Source organism: Catharus ustulatus, chromosome 1 (assembly GCF_009819885.2).
Source record: "Catharus ustulatus isolate bCatUst1 chromosome 1, bCatUst1.pri.v2, whole genome shotgun sequence".
Classification (NCBI taxonomy): domain Eukaryota; kingdom Metazoa; phylum Chordata; class Aves; order Passeriformes; family Turdidae; genus Catharus; species Catharus ustulatus.
Window position 1 is genome coordinate 113,928,159 of NC_046221.1, and position 21,604 is coordinate 113,949,762.

Here is a 21,604-nt window from a genome sequence, read left to right on the forward strand (position 1 = left end):
ATAATTGCCTGGAAACAAGTACGTACACTGGCTTTTTCAGGAAGGCCCTCTTGTCAGCTTGACCTTCATTTAAAAGTTCCCTCCTGCAGTTCATGGACTTCATGTGTGCTGCAGACTTGTTTCAAAAACACTTGGAAGAACAGCTTAGTGTGGAAATACAAAGCTAGCAACACTTGCCTGCACTAGATATTTTGTCAGTGGCTCTTTTTACCTTTGAGAAAAATAGAAAGATACATTTAAGTACAGAAATAGAAATATTACATTGCATTTGAATGGGGGAGATTTATAAACACAGTTTTCCCAGATTTGTTTTCCCCAAGGAGCGTTAAAAATAATGTATCTTTTTTTTTTTTTATTACCAGTAACATTTTAATGCAGTGTTTGAAGAAATAGATTTTGTTATTTAGCCATGAAATGGGTTGAACAGTGTGAACTCTCTCAAACAGTGAAGGAGCCTAAGCAACATCTTCCCTTCTGCATTTGTGAGAATAAGAAGGTGTTGGATCTTCTATAGGGAGGAAACTGAACTTGAGCAGCAACAAGTGCTCCTACCATGTTTCTACATTGTCCTTGTGGACCACTTGCACTCATGTCCTTTTGCAACTAGTTAAAGATGAACTTGAACAAAACTTCTTCTACACCCCACTACACTTCCTGGTTATATGGTTGTCCCTCTGTTAGGCAATGCAAATCCATTCAGAAACAGAAGGAGTGGTGGATTTCCTTGTGGATCCCTTAGCTCTGGCCTCATGTCATGACCAGATATGACTGTTCTGCCTGCCAGTCACTGTAAGAGTGGGTGATGTCTCTCTCTACATCCCAGCACCAAAATCCCTTGAGCTGCAAGCTCCTTCAGCTGTCTGCTTCAGAGAGTACCATCAGACTTGTGGAGTCGCTGTTTTAAAGTGAAATAGCATCACTAGAATGCGACATGAAGCCCATTTTTTGTAATTTTGTCATTGGTATGAAAACTCACAGAGTGAACTCCCTTCTCCAGAAACATAAATTTTTAGAGAAGTAGTGTACAAAATTCTCCTGGAGCTTCTCACTCCCTTATGAAGCTATGGATAATCTTACAGCCTGGATGGGTAATCAAAGGATCACAGAGTAGTTTCCCAGAAAGCCTCTCTTCAGGTTTTGGGGGCTGTTCTGTAAGTGTCTTTTGGAAGCCTTCAGCACTTCTAAATCCCTCTGCCAGCAATGGAGGCTAGAGGTGCTAAAACCTCCAGCAAATCACGACACTTGTGGATAGGTTAAAAAGGTTAGAGTGTTGCCTTTGAGCATGTAGGTTTGAAAATGTGAACCCTGGTGTCATTGCCTCCTATGTGCATACACATTTATAATTAACTTTGGGGAATTCTCTGCATTTCTGTCATGTTCTCTGCTTTTCTCTTCCCTCCCTAGTTATTCTTTCCCCTGAGAAGCAGCTCCTCTGCTTGCTTGGTGATTGCAAAGACGTTCTGAGGGGCACAAGAGGATAGCACCACGCTGGCTTTGTTTCCTGCCTTCAGACATTTCTGTACAGAAAACCTGTCTGTGCTGCAAGATAGGTGAGAAAGGACCCATTCTATACAACTTGTGAGGGCAGAGGCAAGTCAGAGTTTACCTCTGCTCCTGCTTTTACTCTGACTGAATTTCCCCAATGCACACTGGAAACATTTACCCCTCACTGCAAGGAAGACGTTTTCTTCAGATTAGTCAACACCCTTTTGCAAAAGGATTAATGCACTCTTATGGTTACTGTAAGCTTTTCTGGGCTGGATCAAGTGAAACACCAGCAGGGTTGAATGTGGAAGGAGCTTCAGCTGGTCTCACTGTTCAGAGAGATCGTGCAGAATTCAGGGCATAACTGATAATGTATCTCTTGAGATTGTACAAATTGCTCTAAGAGCGTTCCAATTTAACTGCTCAACTCATTCTAATTAAAGACTACAGTGAGGAAAAGTGGGGAAAATGTGCTTTTGTGGGTATGTGTGTGTATGTTGGGGGAGAAGGGAAATTGGTAAGGAGAAAAGTAAGCATCTGATTAAATTGTTTTGCTGTTTCATATTTCATTAGCCTGTAACAGAAAACATGGTTTCTACAGGTAGTATAATCTGCCTCATTCTCAGTTCATCTAGTCCAGAAACACTCAGTTTTACTTCATGGTCCTATTGCCTGAGCCAGAACTGCTCGTGAGAAGCCCTATAATACAATGGAAGTACCTTCAGGGCACCATAGAAATTTATGTTAGTGTATCTCTTTGTGCATCCTTTGGGTGTCAGAATCTCTCTGCATTCCTACCTATAAAAACGATTCCCTGAGCACACGTATATACACAGACACAATGAGCAGAGGTATTTGGTGTTGTTAAATAATAAAACACACCAACAACCTTCCCTCGTGGAGTTTTAACATTAAAACTACCATTCTCAGAAGTGTTACTCAACTGTACCTTGAGATTTCAGAAAGGAAATTGACACTGATGTTGCAGTTTTTTAACAGAGATATATTTCTAAACACTCTCCTCCAGAAAATGTGGGATTCAGCATGATATGGAAATACATTGAGATCATTATTTGAAGTGTGAATTTCTACCCAAGAAACCATCCTACTGAACTGAGGAAATATATCAGAGTGATACACTATACAGCTGCAAGAGAAACTCAGGCTGTGAAATCTGGATTTGTGTCTGTGTTTTGAATAGCCCAAAGTCTGGGAGTGGATATTATGATTTGGGATTTTCAAGGAGCTGATCTGGATAAAGAGAGGGGCAGATCACAGAATGTGAACAGGGCTGTTGCTTCATCCACCCTTCAGAAACGTGTTTTAAAGAAACAAGGCTTCAGACTTATAAATACTGCTTGTAAGGAAAGACCTGCAGATTTTGGAACCAGACTAATTTTCTAGACTCATTGTAGAGTAAGTGTAACTTGTGAAAAGGATGTTTGAAGGAGATACTCACGACCCTTCTGCTAAAGAAGCAGCAAGGGTCTGCAACAGCCCCTTTCCAAAGCAAAAGCTTGTTATTATTCATATTATATTTATGTGTGACAGAAACAATGTTATGCTTTCAAAATTATACAGGAGCTTTGAAAAACTGATGTTGCCAGCATCTCCTTTCTTTGTAGAAACAAGAATCTGTGGAAAGCAGTGGTACTTTTTTATTTCGAATAACTTGGAGAAATCCACTTTTAAATCAATAATGTTTTTCTCCCAGCCACTTCCTGAAAAGCAACAGTTTTTCACATGCTTATTTTATACCACTGCAATTTTCTGGGTTTGTAGGGAATTTCAGGACCTGGACTACTCTGGCTGTATTTGATGGATGAGTTTATGCAAAGGAGGGAAGTTCCTTAAATGCTAAGGTACTTGGTTCCATATATAGTGTATACAAACCAGCTGCACTTATAAGGGTAATTGTCATGTTTTATTAATGTCTCACTACCTATTTTTATATAAGAAAAAAGTATATAGTAGTGGTGATAGACAACAGTAGTTTTTTGGGTAATGATAGCAGTCAGGGATATGAACCTTGAGGCCTCATCACAATCCATATTTGTTAATTTCTTGGTCAAAACCAGTGGCTTACCAGAAGCACGTCGATATTTTAATCCATGCCCTGCTGGTCCTATCACAGCTGCTAGAGGGACATGAAGAGACCTACATGAAGAGAAGTTAAAGAGGATTTTAGTTGACTGCCTGTGAAAATAAACACAGTCACATCTCCTAAGGCAGAGGCTGAAAATGTCTGCCAGGGAAAAATGTCCATCTGGCAAAACTCTCCCTCTCATGCCACAGTCAATGAAAATTGCTGTGCTAGTTCATGCAAAGGCAATACTGCCATACATACCTTCGGGCAACCTTTCTCCATCCAGACCAGCAGAAGACAGATGTTGAGAGAAGTCTCTCCTGCTAGACTGCTATGTTTTTGGTGTTTTTGGTTTTTTGTTTTTTTTTTTTTTTTTTTTGTGGTATTTCTTCCAGTCTTCAGCCTTCCAGTAAGCAACAGAACCATGGGGAGTACAGAGGAAAGGGGTGCTCCTAGAAGAGAAAGGACATGACGATCACCAAATATAAATCCAGAGACAATTCAAGGAAGGTGGTACAAAAGAAGCATCTCAAAAGTAACAACAAATCAGCAGGAAAGCATTGCTGCCAAGGTGACATCTATGCTAGGAACAGTCCCCTGACAAATATAAAAGCAAATGGTGCTGGCCCAAGAGTCAGTGGCTTGACGTGGCTGGCAGAGTTGCTGGTGCAAGGAAGGGAGAAGGGCTTGTGCCAAGGCAGCTGATTGCCTTCTCCTCTCCCTGCAATTACACTACCTGCGTGCACTGGTAGCTACTCCAAAGTGAAAAACAGCTACTGCAGATGCACCCACACTGCCAAAGGTGGCTTATCCCTCTGTGTTCTGAATTTATCTTCTGCAGGAGAAAATGCTGCTAATGCAGAGGCAGCCACCTTTGCTCTTATGACAGCCAACAGAGAAAAGCAGTTACCAAAATGGTCAGGAAGGATCACAAAGGCTGGGAAGATACTCTTTTACCTTTGCCTGGTGATTTGCTGCCACTTACCAGTGGCTTGGCTGTGATACTGTCTCTTTTGATTTCTCTCCTAGCTTTTGTTTTCAATTTGCCTTTTAAATTCAGGGGTCAGCTAAACCATCCACACTGATGCCTAGGAACGATCCTGAGTTATTTCTCTACGGTATGATACAGAGAGACATGAAAATCTACTGGTTGTGACTGTGCAGCAAATTCAAGCCAAACTTAAATCAAAGTAAAAGCTGTAAGGTCACCTGCCAAAAAAAGCTATGAGAAAACACTGCCAATGTTTATTCCCCTGTAGTAATCCAAGATAAATTTCATTTGATCATCAGTCATCCCCAAATTCAGGATACACCAATGCTTTTCAATTCCTCTCAGTATTCTCACAGTTCTCTTCAATGGCATAGGACAATAAATATCAGCAAGTGTCACTCACTCATTGTTTATTTTCCTCTGCCAGCTCACTAGTGCAAACACTCATTGAGAGAGGTTTTGGTGTCCTCTTTGGGAGCCCTTCATTGTCCTTTCTCAACAGCAGCCACTCCCAAACCTGAAGGATCTAGGCAGGTCCTGGGATCTCTTAATAGTTGTGGAAATGGAGTTGGTGTGTACAACCTTATTCAGTAACAAGCTGAACTAAACTAGGTGGAGTCTGTGTCAAAGCTGGGCTCCTTTTTCTTCTGGTTTTTATTTTCTGTAGCATGCCTTAGAATTATGGGTCATGACTTCCCGAGAAGAGAAGTGTCCTTGCTTCCCTGGGAGAATCTGGTGAATACTCTTTCAGCTGCTTTGCAAACATTGACTAACTAATCCATGCAATACCCCTCGAGATAGGAAAACGAGGCGGAGAGATTATATGACTTGCCCAAAGCCACAGATGGAATAAGTGTCAGGCGTATTATGAACAGGGCATATAGATCAAAGGAAATACAATGAGCACTCAGGAGTTCCTGTCTCCCAGTCTGCTTTTTACAACAGAGAACAACACCACTTTTCTACTGTATAGCTTTTACAGGATTTTTTTTTTTAGGAAAGGATCTTGTTAAAAACTTGAAGGAATTACAAACAAATAATCTTAATTCTACTGTATTGGTGTGGATGACTTCTGTTTGTGAAAGGAATTTACGTGCTTGTCAGATTTCAGTGAGAAATGATGTTGTAAAATCACAAAGGCACAATCTATTTCTCAAGTAAAATTAATACAACTTTCCTCTACGGCCTTAGCTATACAGCTGCAGGATTTCTTTTTATGTATGTGTTTTCAGTCTTCTTAACTAACTTAGTTGCAAAACTTTACTAAGTGAAATAAGTAAGTCACAAACTTCCTTTTATCACAGCACTTCAGGGAATGAGGAACTTACAAATAGATGTGTACCACACACCACCCTTCTGGATTTTTTGGATACTTGGTTCTTCAGGGCTTTGTACATCCCAAGAAAAAATAATTTTAATGGCAACTGTACTCCTTATCAAACTGAAGTAAATAGAAAAGTTCCTGTAGATTTAAATACCTCAGGTTTATACTTCTCATTTCTATCTTGATCTCTAAATGAATTTTACTGTGGGGATCATAGCACAGATCCACAGTATAAGCTTGTGGAAACAAACATACTGCAATTTCACATTATTTTTAGTACTGGGAACAAATATGTTGTGTTACCTTTTTTTTCAGGTTTTAAAAATTACTTGGTTTTATGAGAACTCCTTTAGAAGACTAGTAATAATGAATACTCTTCTGTGTGTATCTGTATGTGTGTATAAACATATACATATCTATCTGAGAGCAGCAGAGTCAAAGCTATGCACCAATCCCCTCCATTTCCTAATTTTAAAATTATGAGCTATACTCTCAATGCTTTATTCTCCACCTGAGTTCTGTTAAATATTTTTAAAGAAAGATGAGACAATCAGAAATACTGCTGGCCAGACTGTGGAATGAACTGCAGGAAGAAGTGTTAACCCCCTGAGCTGGATCTCAGACTGCCTGGAGGCTCTCTCGAGGTCCAGGTGCTCATTACCCTGCTCAGCCACTGGGTGTTCCTGGGTGACTGCAGATGGCAGCCACCCCTGCACACAATGGCATCGCCAGTCAGGGCAGGGCACCTGTTTCCTGATCACTGTTTGGACACGATCTCATCTTTTCAAAGAGTGTTTTCTGAGTCTGACTTGCTGGATTCTGCAGGGTACTGAAATTTGATTGTTTTTTACTGATTCTTTTTGGCATGGAAATGCAGGTCGGATCCTCCTTAGAGAGATTCCTCACAATACCTGAACATTGTGCTCAGTGTTGGGCCCCTCACTAGAAGACTTTGAGATGCTGGAGTGTGTCCAGAGAAGGGCAATGGAGCTGGTGGAGAGTTTAGAGAGGAGCACTTTGATGAGGAGCAGCTGAGGGAGCTGGGGTGTCTGGAGAAAAGGAGATTTATAAAGGGAGACCTTATCTCAAGTTGCACCAGGGGAGGATTAGGTTGGATCCTAGGAAAAATTTCTTCACCAGAAGGGTTGCCAAACACTGGAACAGGCTGTCCAGGGAAGCAGTTCTGAGTCACCATCCCTGGAGGTATTTAAGAGATGTGTAAACATGGCACTCAGGGTTTAGTGGTGGACTTGTATAATTTGTTGGACTCAATGATCTCAAAGGTCTTTTCCAACCAAAATGATTCTATTCCATGATTTTATAATACTGACAATATCATTCACTGGTTTTAAGAGTTGCATTTTGTCCTTCAGCCCTGCTTATTCTCTTGCACTCTTTGCACAAGTGCAATGATACTTAGCACATGTTTAAATGCTTTGATGAACTGGGCCCTAAACCCTCCATATTGCACTGATTATTACACTGATTAAGGTGGCAATTAAAATTTTCTGTTTGGAAAAATGAGTGAAAAAAGTGAAAAAAACAGGACGGCAACCCTTGCTTGTGGGGATGCTGGTGCTTCCAGAATGTCTGGGTCATGATATTTAAGAAAAATGCTGCTCCCAGACAGTCATACAAAATAAGCTGGCAGTAGGTAAAACAGGTGCTGTCCTTGCTGTGCTGAATCCTGCAGGTAATTCTATACCTGGTTGTCTTTGCCTGTATGGAAAGCATTTCTTCTAATGTCATTGCTACATCATTTGAGCATAATGTTTGTAACACGCCTGGGTTCATACATCTCTTAGCTATGATGTGTAAATAAACCCTGCACGTTTGGGGGTTTTGTTGTTGGTGGTTTGGTTTTTTGGGAGCTTGTTTTGCGTTTTTTTTCAGTTTCTCAATGCCAGGCATTCACAGGGTAAATGCCCAAACCCTACAGTTGTATTTAGCTTTGGTTTGCTGAGCTTCATTTCAGATTTTAGAGGACTCCAAAAGGTAGGTGATGTTGTGCCACTCCAGGCACATTTTGGCAGGTGCTGGCACAATTTCCAGGACTCCTGGGGACTGCAGTTCCCCTGCAGACATGGGCGGGCCTTTCCATTGTTTCTGCCTGGCTGGATTGAGAGCTTAGAGGGATCACCTTGCTTACTAATCATGCATTTCTTTGCTTTTCTGCTGTGCTTCCTAGCTGGAGAGTGCTATTTTCTCACTATTTAACTATTTATCCTCACCATTTAACTATTTATCCTGAGTGGCAGACATTGCCTCCTCCTTAGGTTTTCCTTCTTAACTCCTGCTTACAAATGACATGAACTGAAAATATCCTGAAAGGTGGGCAAACATATCTGAACTGTGTGGATACAGAATAAGACAGGTAGGTGTAAGAAGGAAAATTATGCTCTTTTTGCATGAATTTGATCAATTTGCTGTTTGATTTGCTATTCTGACACCAAAGCCTTTAAGGGAGAAAAGAGGTCTCATCTAATTACACCCAGCTGACTCCAGCAGTGATTTGTTTACTAAGTTGACAATACCTTTAATTTTAGATAACACCTCCCTTGTAAATTAGATTAATACACCCACTGTGAATGTGTAAGTGTTGCTTCATTCCTCACTGTCACAACTGCATTGATGACATCTTCCAGGAATCAACAAAGTAATCTTGGAGTTACTGTGAAGATTCACATGGCAGGGATCTAATGCAGGAAAGGAGCAGCATCACTGGTTGAACTCAAGGCCAGTGTGTGTCCACAGACACTTTGTGTTCATGGAAATGTATAAACAGCGGTTAGATAATCTTGTATATTTTAGGATAAAAAAAAAAAGGTAGGATCCAGCTACCTGGTAAGTGCTTCAGGGTAATGGCAAATGCAGGATGCTCCTGCAGGATGGAACAGCCTCATGCCTGGCTCGTGTCAATGACAGCACGAGGTTATCAGCACCATCAGCTCTTATCACTAAGCACCATCAAGCCAATGAAAGAAGGGATTCTTCTCCTGGTCTAAGAAAACATCACTGTTGGATGCCTGACACTTTTGACTGCCTGTTTGTCCCATTGTTGCTGATATTAAGATACAAATATTAGTTCCTAATTGAGAGTGATTGTGTGAAAAGGCAATGAGAAAATGACCTTCGTAGTTATCCCACTGACCAGGGACTACAGCACCAGAAATGTAAATTTGTGGCTTGCTTCAGAACAGAGGGGCAAGAGAAACTAAATTGAAAATAAATTTTTGAAAACACAATAAAAAATGCAGTTAATATGGGCACTGGCTTTAGTTGAGCTCAGATCTTAGTTCCAAAGTGAGCTAGCTCACAAAAAATTAAATCAAAAGTGTTATGAAATGATGGACTTTCCTTAAGCTCTTCCAGGCAAAAACCTCAGAAGGCATCAGCACCCTCTGTAAATTAAACATTCATCATGGAGCCTGATTTTACTTTTATTTTTTCCTAATAAGTAAAATCAATTCAACATTATTTACACAGGAACACTGTAAATGAAATAGTCTGATTTATTTAATCTGAAGATCTGACCCATTATTATTTACATTAAAAGGCTACGTGGAAAAAATCCTCACAATTTTTGTCATTTCCCCAAATGAACCTAAATAATGAAGTGTGTGTGTGTGAAAAGAAGTACAGAAGAAAGGAAGAATGAGTATCTTGGTAATTAGGCTCGTCCCCTTCTCTCCAGCCAGACTATCCTTAACATCTCTTTTTTAGAAGACGCAATATTAAAATCTTCCAAAGCAGCCTGCTCTAATTAGCCAGTGGAATTTACTGTACAGAGTCTGTGTAGTTTTATAGTGGAATCTACAGTGTGATCATAAACCAGTCTTGCAGTGTCCTAAATTTTACGACAGAAAGATTGCTTGAAGGAATAACTCCTTTTGTTTGGCACATTGGAGCCCAGATTGCCATGACTATGGCTCATGTTTTGTTCATGGGTATACATATGTATATATTTTCACTTTCCGCTTCTTTTCATTTCTCTTGCAGCGCTGAGGCTTGTGTGTTCACTAGTTTCAAATTTCTGCAGTAGGGGAGCCGAGGAGTTTGCTTTTTATTTTTTTCCCCCCGTTTGTTCCCTGAACTCTTCTTGCAGTTTAACAAGTCAAATACAAAACACAGGGGGAATAAACATCCACATGATGGTACCATGCGTGATATGGCATCATTGATTGGTTATACTGCATTGGAACATCACACAAAAGAGGCTGTAACGAAAAAAAAAACAGTTGCCTGAAGCTTTGAGCTTTCAAATTAGGCTAAAGAGGTTCCCCTGATAACCAGCAGTGTTGAAGCTTTCAGTATTATTTAGCTGCCCTGGTATCAGTAACAGTTTTCAGTTAGAAGAACCCAGAGACCCAACGCACTGGTAAGGTAACCCACCTGCCCTTTCAATACTTTGGGATCAAAAAGCCTATCTAAAAATCTCCAGTTTACCAAGCATAACTGGGAGCAAATGCAACTCTCCCTTCTTCAACACTATCTCTGTCTGTGCAGCCTATTTTGCATCAAAAGATCCATTTGAAAGTAGAGATCCCTTAGAGCTAAATATTCTAAACTGACAGAAGAATTTCTAGTGGCACACCAGCCTAGAGCCATATTTTTATGAGGACATCACTTTCTATTTCTAAGCTTCAGTATGCACTCATGCTTCCTCATTGCCAGGAGCCATGCCACATCAAGTTGCCTCCTCCCAGCTTTTATGGGTTTTTTTTGTTTTTTTTTTTTTTTAATGGAGTCCGGTTTTCTGCCTAATTTATGGCTATCTCCTTGACAAATTGTCAGACACCTATGTCGCTAGGACAGAGGTGTCCTAGTGCGGCACAAGCCAGAAAGGACATTGCAGGTATCATTAAAAAATTTATTTGGGACAGTCATTTGTAAGTCTGATTAGTCTTGAAGGTTGGGAGAGATTTAAAAACACCCCAAAACCCCGACACAATATGCAGTATTTAGGCCTTAAGTATAAGATAGGAGCTCTCAATGGACAAGAGCTTTGAGTTCATGGGGCTGACCCTGCATTGCTTGGCACCTCTCAGTGCTGCAGTGAAGGGAAGCTGTGCTGGACCCTTGGCACCAGCAATGCTTTGCAGAGCTGGCCTTGGGTTGCAGTCACTTGGGGTAAGGCTCTGGGCTCCTTCATGTCTTACTCAGCACTGAGCAGGCTGCTTGCACTCAAACTGCCATTGCTTCAGTATCTGGCTAGAGCCTGGAAAGTCACACTGCTGGGTTTCACGAAACAATAATGGGCCTTCTTTAATTTCATGTCATGGGAAAACATTGCTTTTACAGTAATGAAGCTAATTTTTTTCCCCAGTGAAAAGGCATCAGGGTTGAAATGCTCCCTCGCAGTGTCAGGGAGTTTAACATTCACTAAAATATTCTCAAGGACTAGCACAGGATTTCAGTCTTAAAAATTCCACATCCATCAAAGAAGGTAGGAATTTTTATGTTAAAAGAAGAAAGATGTGCTGTTATAAGTCAGCAACTTAAAATGCCTTTATCTATACAGCCTGCAAGACATCTGCAGAACATTCAGCAATTAAATATGCCCCCAGCTGAACAATAATGTTGCTGCTTGGTCTGCATATAAATTAAGAATGAGTTAAGGGTGTGTGTTCAAGATGGGCTCTGTTGTTGTCAATATCCTGTGCCATAAGCTGCCCTTGAAATCACCCTGGAGTCTGCAAAGGGCACTTGAAAAGGTCCCAGCCACACATCTCTTCCCTTCTCACCCCAATGAAAGAGAGTGCAGATCCTTGAAAGAGGGATAAGTAGCAAATATTCATCATCTTTGATAGCTTAGATTTTCTCTCAGCCTCCTAGAATATGCCACTTTGTGAGGGACAAAGGAAGAAGAAAAAAAGGTGCAATTTATCCAGGGGTAAATTTATCCAGGTCCCTGCTTCTTGTGAGTACCAAGCCAGGCTGGGAGTATCTGGTGAAGCTCCCCTCCCACTAAAGTACCAGGGTTTTCCCAGAGGTGCCACCATACCTGGAGGTTGGTTTTTAGGCTGCTGAAATCTGCAGCTTTCCTTGCTTGGCAGTTTTGACTGGAGCGCGAACAGTCTGGGTTTACTCCCCATGGCAAATGTCCTGTCCAGCTGTGGTTTGGAGCTCCCAGGTATGTGTATGTCACTGTGTGTGTGTGTGCTGGAGGGGCTGGAAAAAAACAGCTGGAGAGGCCCTGCTTTTCTTCCACTGCATCATTTCTGAAGGTGACTGGAGGGTGTTGGCACACCTGGCTACCCATCAAGACTTAACTACAAATAAATATTTTCTGTAGTGCCTTCTGTGTAAGGATCCCAAAGTATTTTAAAGATGTTAAGGTGCTTCTTGAAGCTGCTGTATTGTTCTAGTGAGGAAGAAGCTATGGGTGCCCACTCACATGTGCAGCAGCAACAGCTGCAGTTGCTCAAGGGACAGCAGCCCTTGCTCTGGCTGGTGGCCCATCTCCTCTGCCAGAAGTCACCCCTTGCAGGAGCAGAGGTAGTGAGACAGATGCCTGCCCATGCTTCTGTGGCTCCTGTGGGTGCTGGAGCAATGGTGCACTTGCATCCTGGTTCTCCAGGAAAGCACAGAGAGATGGATCAGGGAGGGCACTGGCACATGATGCTTTCTGTGACCCTGCACATCTGCAGCAGCAGGGATGGGGTTTGCTACAGCTCATTGTTCAGGACCCCGAGGCATTAACTTCTGCTATGACTTACACCATCCTTATGACTGCAGCACCTTTTTGTTTACATTGAATTGCCTTGAAATTAAAACAAAAGATAAAATAACAATGAAAAAAATAATTTCACTCTTGCCCATTGGGCCTTTTCGTCCCGCAGAGCAACACAAGCCACATCTGTATCTGAAAAAGAGAAGCACTGGCTCACTGATCCTGGTATTCTTTGTGTGGATAATCTGGAAAGCACAAGAAAACATACAGCTATGTGGCACAGCACCTAGCATGTTAACACATGTGGGTTTACAATAAAAAATCCAGTTGGAGGTCTTTCTTCTGGGCAGAGCTTTCCATGTCGCCTCTCAGCAGGAGAGAGCTGCTTATTCTTCACCTTGATTCTAATTTTAACAATACCTTTCTTTATAAACACTACAGAATATCTATTTTCTTTCAGCAATCTTGTAACAACAAACGGGTAATACCTCCCTTTCCTTGTCAGATTTTTTTTTCTTACTTTTCATTCCTTTTTTGGGCTATTTGAAAAGAAACCCTGAGTTTTGCCTGGCAAAAACATCACTTGATTTGTTAGACGTGATATAATGGGGTAAAGAGACTTAAAGTATGCAGGGAAACCAGCGTGTCTTGATATCTATATAAGCTTCTGGGAGAAAGGCACAGAAATATCCAGAAGGAGTAAATATGGTAAGGTATGCATAGGGTAACTCCAGACCATTAGCTAGGGACTCATAATGGAAAAATGCTGTCTTTAAAGGCATTTTTGTTTTTACAATTTTTATGACAGTTTTATGGCAATTCTGTAACTACTGTACATTACTGCTTCACAGTGATTCCTTTTTATCTCTTGAGATTTTTCCAAGATGTTAGGATGTAATATATGGAGAGAAGAGCAATCATCACATAGGAAGCTACACATAAAAGAGTCATATAATCAATTGTTCTGATGTCATAAAAGTCACAGTCCACTGATCTGATGTCACTGTGATGGATTGGGAGTTTTAATGCTTCATTTATGGTGTTTAAAAAAAAATGTGGGAAGGGGTGGTTATGTCAAAACACATGCCATTCTTAATGTGGCATTAACAGAGCTAAATGGGATGCAGTGATATTTATTTATTTGACCACAGAAGTGTGAGCCAAGATCAGTGTTAACAGCATAAATGTGACTACTTCTGTGTGCTTTCAGAAACCAGTGGGCGAGAGCCAGGAGCAATGAATATTTACTCCAGCTGAGGATCTCCTCCAATGTTTTAATTAATAATAAGGGAAGTAAGGGCTCAGCCATGACTTTGCCCCAGGTCAGGGGCACATGGCTGTGGTGTCCAAAGAGCAGTCTGAGATGCTGTGGCTGGTGGTGTTGCAGTCTGCTGCTGCTTCCCACATGCTTTGGCAAGGGAAATACCCTCAGCTTGTCCTTCCCTTGCTCACAGTAACCAGCAAGTGGGGAGAGGAAGAGGAGCGGGGGCTGGAACAGAGGTCTGTGAGTATTGCCATGGACAGAACTGAATGGACACAGCAGTCACATGGATGGTTCTGCTCCCTTCACTGTGGCCCACAGCCAGGGAAAGCTGCTTGAAGGGAAATGTGGCATGTCCCTTACTTTTTAGGTGAGGCAGTGCAAGATGGGTCATGTAGGGCCATAAGATTCAAGACATCCTTAGGTCACATACTCTTGGGATTTAGGATTGGAAAACTGTCCTGTTTCAGTGTTTGCACTCCTGAGACAGTGGGTTGTTCAGAGGGGCATGGACTGGTACCATTTTTGTGGTTGCTCTGTGGTGAGGAGAGGGAGTGTATTACTTTTACAATGGAGGAGCTTGAGGCTGGCATTTCCCATTCTAGCAGTCAGGCACAGCTCCCTGCTAAAGCTCATCAGGTGGCTGTTTCTGCTCAAACTTTTATTGGGCTGGTCTTGAAAGTGTCACTGACAGGTTTCAGGGTCTGTGTGTGCTGGGGATGTGGACAGGTCATGAGTCCCAGAAACTGCCCTGGACTCCCAGGGCTTGGTTTAATTTTTAAGAAGCTTTTGTTTGCAACTGAGAGGACTGCAAAAATGTAGTCACTCCTTATCAAAAGCTGCAGCTGTGAGATCACCATAGACATGGGTGTTATGCATAAGAGCACTACTACCTTAGTCTGTGATGGGCATGGGAGCTTTTGCACCTGGCCAGGTGTATGTCTGGAAGAAAATAAGTCAATCTTGGGCAACATTCTTGCTCATCCTGACTGCAGTTAAAGGATGATTTTGTGGCATTACCAGACAGAGAAGTTATCACTCTTCTACAAATGCTGTTCTTAGCTCCTGTCTTCCTCCCCTCCCCTCCCCTTTCTCCAGTCTTCTCTCTGCTTTCATTCCTTCACCCATAAAGTCCTTTCAGCCTAAGAGTGTGCTCCTGGCTCAGCTCAGCTGGAAACAGTGACTTTAGAAGCATTTCAAGCAGGGTCTCCAGGGCATATCAGCCCAGCAGTGCAGAGGACTTGTGGGCTTACAGGCAGGTAACACTGGGCTTCCCTCTGCAGTGGGATAGTGCCCACTTAGTGCCCAGTGATGGCCAGAAAGGGAACACAGGAGCTCACTTGCAGAGAGGGATCCTCTGACCTCACTTGGAAACCTATTGTGGGTTCTCTGGACAAAAACAAAACACTTTATCTTTGTCCTCTTGTCCTTCTGAGGCTTGGGAGCAGGACTTTCACTGCCACCAGGAACCCCTAACAGAACCACTGCCCTGTGCTGGTCTGCATCTTCCCTCTTATCCAGCTTATTTTCTTCTCCTCAAACACAAAGTTGGCCAAGGGATCCATTGCAGATATCTGTACTAGTGTGTATTTTTTTCACCATCATTTTTGAAGTTTCATATAGTCCCCTTCCTTCATGTTGAAAGCAGAGTAAGACAACTCCAATTTCATACCCTCAGGCCTGAATAAAAGAATAAAAACAACACAACATTTGCATCTGTTTAGCAAGCTCTATTCTAGAAGTCTCCATGCAGGAAAAAAAAGTGGGGAGAAAATCCCCATCATTTCAGGTGACATGGAGCTGTTCAGAGAGTACTGTGGATAGGAAAGTCACAGAAGAAAATTATTGTCATAAATGGCCTAAGAATTCATGGCCTTATGATTGCAAACACAAAGTCTAAAAAGGTTACATTCTCTTGCTTCTCTGCCTACCCCTGATATCAATGAACATCAGCTAAAGGTGGCTGAAGAACCAATTTCATGCATCTACTGTAGAAGGAAATGAACTGAGCCAAGGGCAAAAATAAAATTATACAAATGTTATTATAGACTAGCCTGCTTCTGTCCTAGTTTAATTCAAATTTCAGTGCTGCAGGCTTTGCTGCTGGCAGTAGCCTTCCTGAATAAATCAACATTTGCTTACATCTAAATTATTAGAGAAACATGTGACTTTGTTTATTGTATAAATTATACGCAAGGTTAAAGCATTAACTGTTCAACGGGCTCTGTGCAGCCACACAATCTCTCCCATCCCCCCAAACCTTTCTCCCCCAACACTATTTTGAGGACAAGGCATGCAGGGTGGGTTTGGTGGGGGCTGCCTGGCAGGAGTGCAGCTAGAGGCATCATTTTAGGGCCTTTCCTTTCATTGTGCTGCCCCGGGGGAAATCACTCGCTGCCATGCAGAGCATGCAGAGGATGTAAAGCACCCTTGTGCTGACTGGGAAGCTCCTCAGCCCTGCTTTGCAGCAGCGTTCATGGGTGCAGGAGGTGATGGGGAGAGAGGTGCTCAGCACCTAGGCACGTTTGCAGGCAGGAGGAAGGAATCTGCTGCTACCAGCACTGTTGTGATGGGTGGTGGGGTCCCCATTGCCTGGCTCCAGAGCAGGTTCCTGGCTGGAACCACAGCAACCCAGGCTCTGGGACCACGGCAGCTCCTGGGACTCCAGAAAATTTGTGTGCCACAATCCCCAGACTCCCAGTGGGTTTTCCAAGATTCATGGTGGCAGCTGCTGAAGTTCAGCTGGGAAGGTGCTCATAAAGAAAACTGAGCAGCTCTGCTGCCTTCACCACACATGTCCCAGCCCCGAAGGAACCAGGGGGTGCTGGGGCATCCCCTGGCTGCCAGCTCTGTGTCTCTGTAGTGACAACTGGTGTGGCCCCTCCCAGCTGGACTCCCTTTCCATAGCTGCTTTCCTTACTGCACTTCACACAATAGAAGCACTCAGCTTCCCTTGGGAATGCAGTCCTGTAGCACAGGAAGGCTCTGCTGCAACAGTCCTGAGTGCTGCAGCAGTGTAACTTCTAACTGCAGTATCTGGGATTATTGCCGCAAAGTGCTGAAGGATCCTCTTTTTAAAACCATACAAGCAAAAGCCACAAAGGAGCGCTTGTCCCCCAAAGCCAGTGATGTCTCACAGGGCAGTTGGTATGGTGCTTTTTGTCACAAGTGTATCACCGCACAGCAGCTGTGTAAATCTTTTCCACAAAGGTATCAGATGCCACTAGCTCGGGGTCTAGGATATGGAATCCAAATATATGTCTCCTGGGTTCCTGCCCTGAAATACTATCAGGAGGTTTCTGTGGCCATGCCGAGCTGAATATTTTGTTTACATTTCATTTACACTTACAAATTAATATATACTTTCAGTGCTGTTAAAGGGCCATTGAACAAAACTGTAGTTTTATATTCAGCAACAGGATGTAATTTCCCTATCAATAAAATTGTTTGTTTTTCTCTGCACTCGATTATTATGGAAATTTCACAGTTTCTCAGCTATAGTGGTGTCTAGTGAAATAAGCAGGCCATTTATGTGGAATTTTTTTCAAGTGTCCTTACTCTTTTCTATTTATGCTAATGTTATTTCATGCTAATAGCAGACTATATTTTGCTTTGTTACTATTAAAACCTGGCTGGCTTGAGTAAAAGAAACATTTTTATAATGTTTTCTGGAAATGATCTAACACAGTAAAATCATTTCCATTACAAGTGTGGTTTTAGAGGAGACTCTGTTTCCCTGCGCTTCAATCCAAAAAGTGAGAAATCCTTTAGACATAAATTAATTTCACTGGCTCCTTTTCCTATTTTTGTTCTTTGTGAATGATAACTTACTGTGTAATTTAGCTATGCTGCAAGGAGTTCTTCTTCCAAGAGGGATTCGGGAAGCATATATTGTTTATCTCAGCCTGTGAACATGAGGTTTACAAATCCCATTACCAAATAATGGGATTGGAATTCCTATTTCAATTTTTATGCATCCTTTTGCAAAAATGTGACCTCCTTCTCTATCCTGAATAGCTGAGATCTTCCTTCTCCCTTGGACAGGGCTCTGCATCATTATAACCTGTCCTGGCTTCCTTCCTGGGTATTGCCACAAAAATCTGTGGGATCTTTAAACATGAGAAATTCACTTTCAGCCTGGAATGGAAGCTAAAGAGAACTCCAGCTCCTTTGTCTGAAATTTATATCAGACCTGTGAGAGGAGACTCACTGAATGAGAAGATTCAAGGCACAAAATGTAATCAAAATCGAGGCATTTCTAATGACAGAGTTACTCTGTCTTCTATAGTGGTTCTGTTCGCACCTGCCTTCAGAGCCTCCTACCCCAGTGGTGCTGAAAAAGTGCTGAGGAAAACGAGTTCATGCTCCCCACATGCACCCCACCAGAGCAGGATTCCCATGAACCCCACAGCAGTTTTGGGGGAGATGTCAAAATGCAAGCTAGCTCTTCCTTGGCCTTATGCTGCTGCCTCCGAGCTCTTACACCAGGGATAAAAATCTGGCGCAGCGACATCTTCCCTCGGTTGGAAAATTTGCCTCATCTGACTGACAAGCCTGGGCACTGAGGTCAGCTGGGAGGCCTGGCTGAACAGAAGGCTGTAATGAAGACATTTGCTCTCTCCTGGCTGACCTCCTACAGCCGACAGATTTGAATAGCCTCTTCTCCAGCTGACAGAATGAAAAGCAGGCTAGCAGAGATCAAAAGCACTTACCATTTATCTACCTAGTTATTCATAAAGTCCCTCATCACCATGGTATCTGAAAGCCTCCAGTGAACTGGGGAGAGTTCCCTGGGGCTAAGAGCCTCCAGTTCTTCCTCACAGCAATCAAAATTGCTTCCTGAGGGTTGGTTTGTTTTTTTCCCTTCTTTCTCCTGCTCATAATTTTTATCCATTACTGCAGATCATCATGGGGATTAAAGGGAAGATTGAATCAACTGGGCAAAGGCTTTGACTGAATTTGCATACACTCTTATCCAGCTCCAGTATTCTAGCTTCAGATCAAAAGATTTATTGTAACAGTAAAAAAAGTGGCTGAAGAGAGGAATTAAAAGTTCCCAGCCACAAAGTCCTATCTGGGAGGAAATTAACAGAGAAAAGACTACCATTTTAAGACCAACAGTGTATTTTACATACTGAAAAGACAAATGCATGGCTGAAATATTTTTACTAAAAGGTACAGAATTTTCTGGTGGGAATTTTCTCCTTGCAGTTGCACAGTGCTTTGACAGTTGGTCATGCAAAGCAAATAGCTCAGTGCTGTTAAAGAGAAAAAAAAGAGACAAATATGAAAACAACAAGAAGAATTTCTTTGAAAACATTTCTATAATTTTTAAAATGGTTGTCAGAACAAGCTGATAAACAGCCTACTCTGCCTTGACATTGGTGTTACCATTTCTTTGCTCTGCTTCCTACTTGTCAACCTATTTTGACATCACTCTTGCACTTTCCCATTGCTGCTACAAGACCAAGTCCTTCATTTTTTGAGGGGTGCTGGGATGCTTCAGTGACAAATATCCTGGAGTATCTATTAACAAAATGATGAAAAAATTTAGTCATGGGATGCCAGTGTTTTCTTCTTCTGATTCATATTAAACAATCAGTGATTTATTAAGAGCTTGTTAATTAGTAACGTGGCAAACTTGATGATTAAAAAGAAACCCAAAGCAACAGTGAGGAGAACCTCTACTGGATTATCTTATGGAAAATGCAATCAGGCTGTAAAAGGAAGCTAAAAATAAAACTAATACCTTCTTCATTGACCTCAGGCAGTTGCAATTGGATAAAACACTCTTCAGTTTGTTCCCAGCAGTTTTGTGCAGTGTTGCTCTATGATAGGACTAGCAAGTGTATTCTGCTTGGAGGAAGATTCATCTTGGCTGAGTGTGTGGGAATTTTGAGTTCAAGTGAAGCCTTAGAAGAATCATATTTCAGGTGCCTACAAGTTTATAAACACAGGTTCATAGAGAAGTGGTTGCTGCCAGAGAAGTACCTACCTACCCCTTTATTTAAACATCTGAATGGCATGAGCTATGGTACAGGTCATTAATGTGACACAGCAGAAAAACCTGCTTTAAAATAAATCTGTCCTTTATTGCCTAGGTGACAGGAATCCCTTTATTGTGTAATCTGGCTCTGTTGGAAACTGCAGTAGCAGAGCTCCATTTTGGTGAACGTGCTTGGGTTTTCTTTTACAGGATTTGGTTTGTCATTACAAATATATTAAACTATTTAAAGTTTACACCAGACTTTACCGGAACAACTGCTGAAAATACACAGCAGTGCAAAACTGTACTACAGTGTATACTATGTTATAGTAATCTACCATATTATCACACTGTTGTATAAAACTATACTATATCTGTCAAGAAAATAAATCTAATGTCTGAGGAAGTATCCTTTGCTGGTTTTTATGATAGTCTTTACTCACATAGCTATTAGTTTACAAAATTCAGTATTTCATAGTGGAGCTTCCACCAGCTATTGCTAATTAAACCAATTCTGCCGTATGTGTAAAAGTTATTGGAAAGTATTCTGAGCAATAAGCTCTTCTGCCACATGGGATATATAAATCGGGCACAGGGCAGTGCAAAAGGTATTAAGCTTCAGTGTCCTGTGTGTATAAACAGTCTTGATTTTTTGGTTAGGAGCATAACGTTCTATCACAGGAGAAACCTGGTCTGTGGTGTTAACCTCACCTAGCTCAGAGTTTAGGAGCATTGCAGAGGTGATACTTTCAGCCTTGGAGGGATAATGTATCATACTTGAGCACCTTGTTCACAGCAGTGCTGCAGTCCTGAAATAGGCTATCATCACTTCTCAGAGCTGATGGCTTTCTGCTGCAAGGTAGCAGTGTCATCTAATACTGTGAGGCAAGGGGATGAGGGTGTGGAAGGACAGAATTTAATGAGGAACAATACTTTGCAGCAGTACTTTAAATGCCTCAGGCTTAGTGTCCTAGCAAGCTCTGGATAAGTGAGGAAAGACACAAATAGCTTGGACTTTCACATTGAAAAAAAAAAAAAGAAAAAAATATTTAGCTTACAATTATGCAGGGATCACTCAGTGAGCTTTAATTTTTCAGGGAGTGTCTGATGGTTTCAATGCTATGCAATTAGACACAGCCAGACCTAAAACAGATTTTTGCTTCAGTTGGCACACAAACCTAAACCTTGCCATGCCCAGGACAGATGAGACCAAGTGCCAGTGCCATGAGACATGTACCATGAAGTTTCTAGTTCTTTGCTTTCCTCTGTCCAAGGGAATTCAACCTCCTCTCTCGTTCCCAGCTGGAGGGAGCCCAAAGGATAAGGGTATTTGAATTGTCCCTCCGCACTTTCTGGGAGGACCCATACAAGGTCAGTCCCAGCTGTTGAAAGGACCAGCTCTTTTTCTGACAACTCCTAGAAAAGGAGTCCCATGACCCACTTGGAACAGGAGTTTAGGCAGTGAACACTAAACATATATTAATTCTACCTTAAAAGAGACTAAATACCTCAGCCCCTGAATCAGAGAAAACTGAAGGTACACACATTTTTCCCCAATTTCGTGTTATATTGCATCTGTGTTTTGGTCTCTGTTATGTGATGCTCTGTCTTTTGTCAAGCATTGTGTAGTGTATTTTGGCAGAATCTTCTGTAGTAACCAGACACTCAAAAGTTAGCCAATAGCAAATGGCATGACCCTGCCCAAAGAAATTCTAGGTAATTTTTGTGCCTTTAAGATGTGAACTTTGAAGCAGTCCGTAAGTCCATGTCAAGAAATTGGTTCAGCATTGACAGAGAA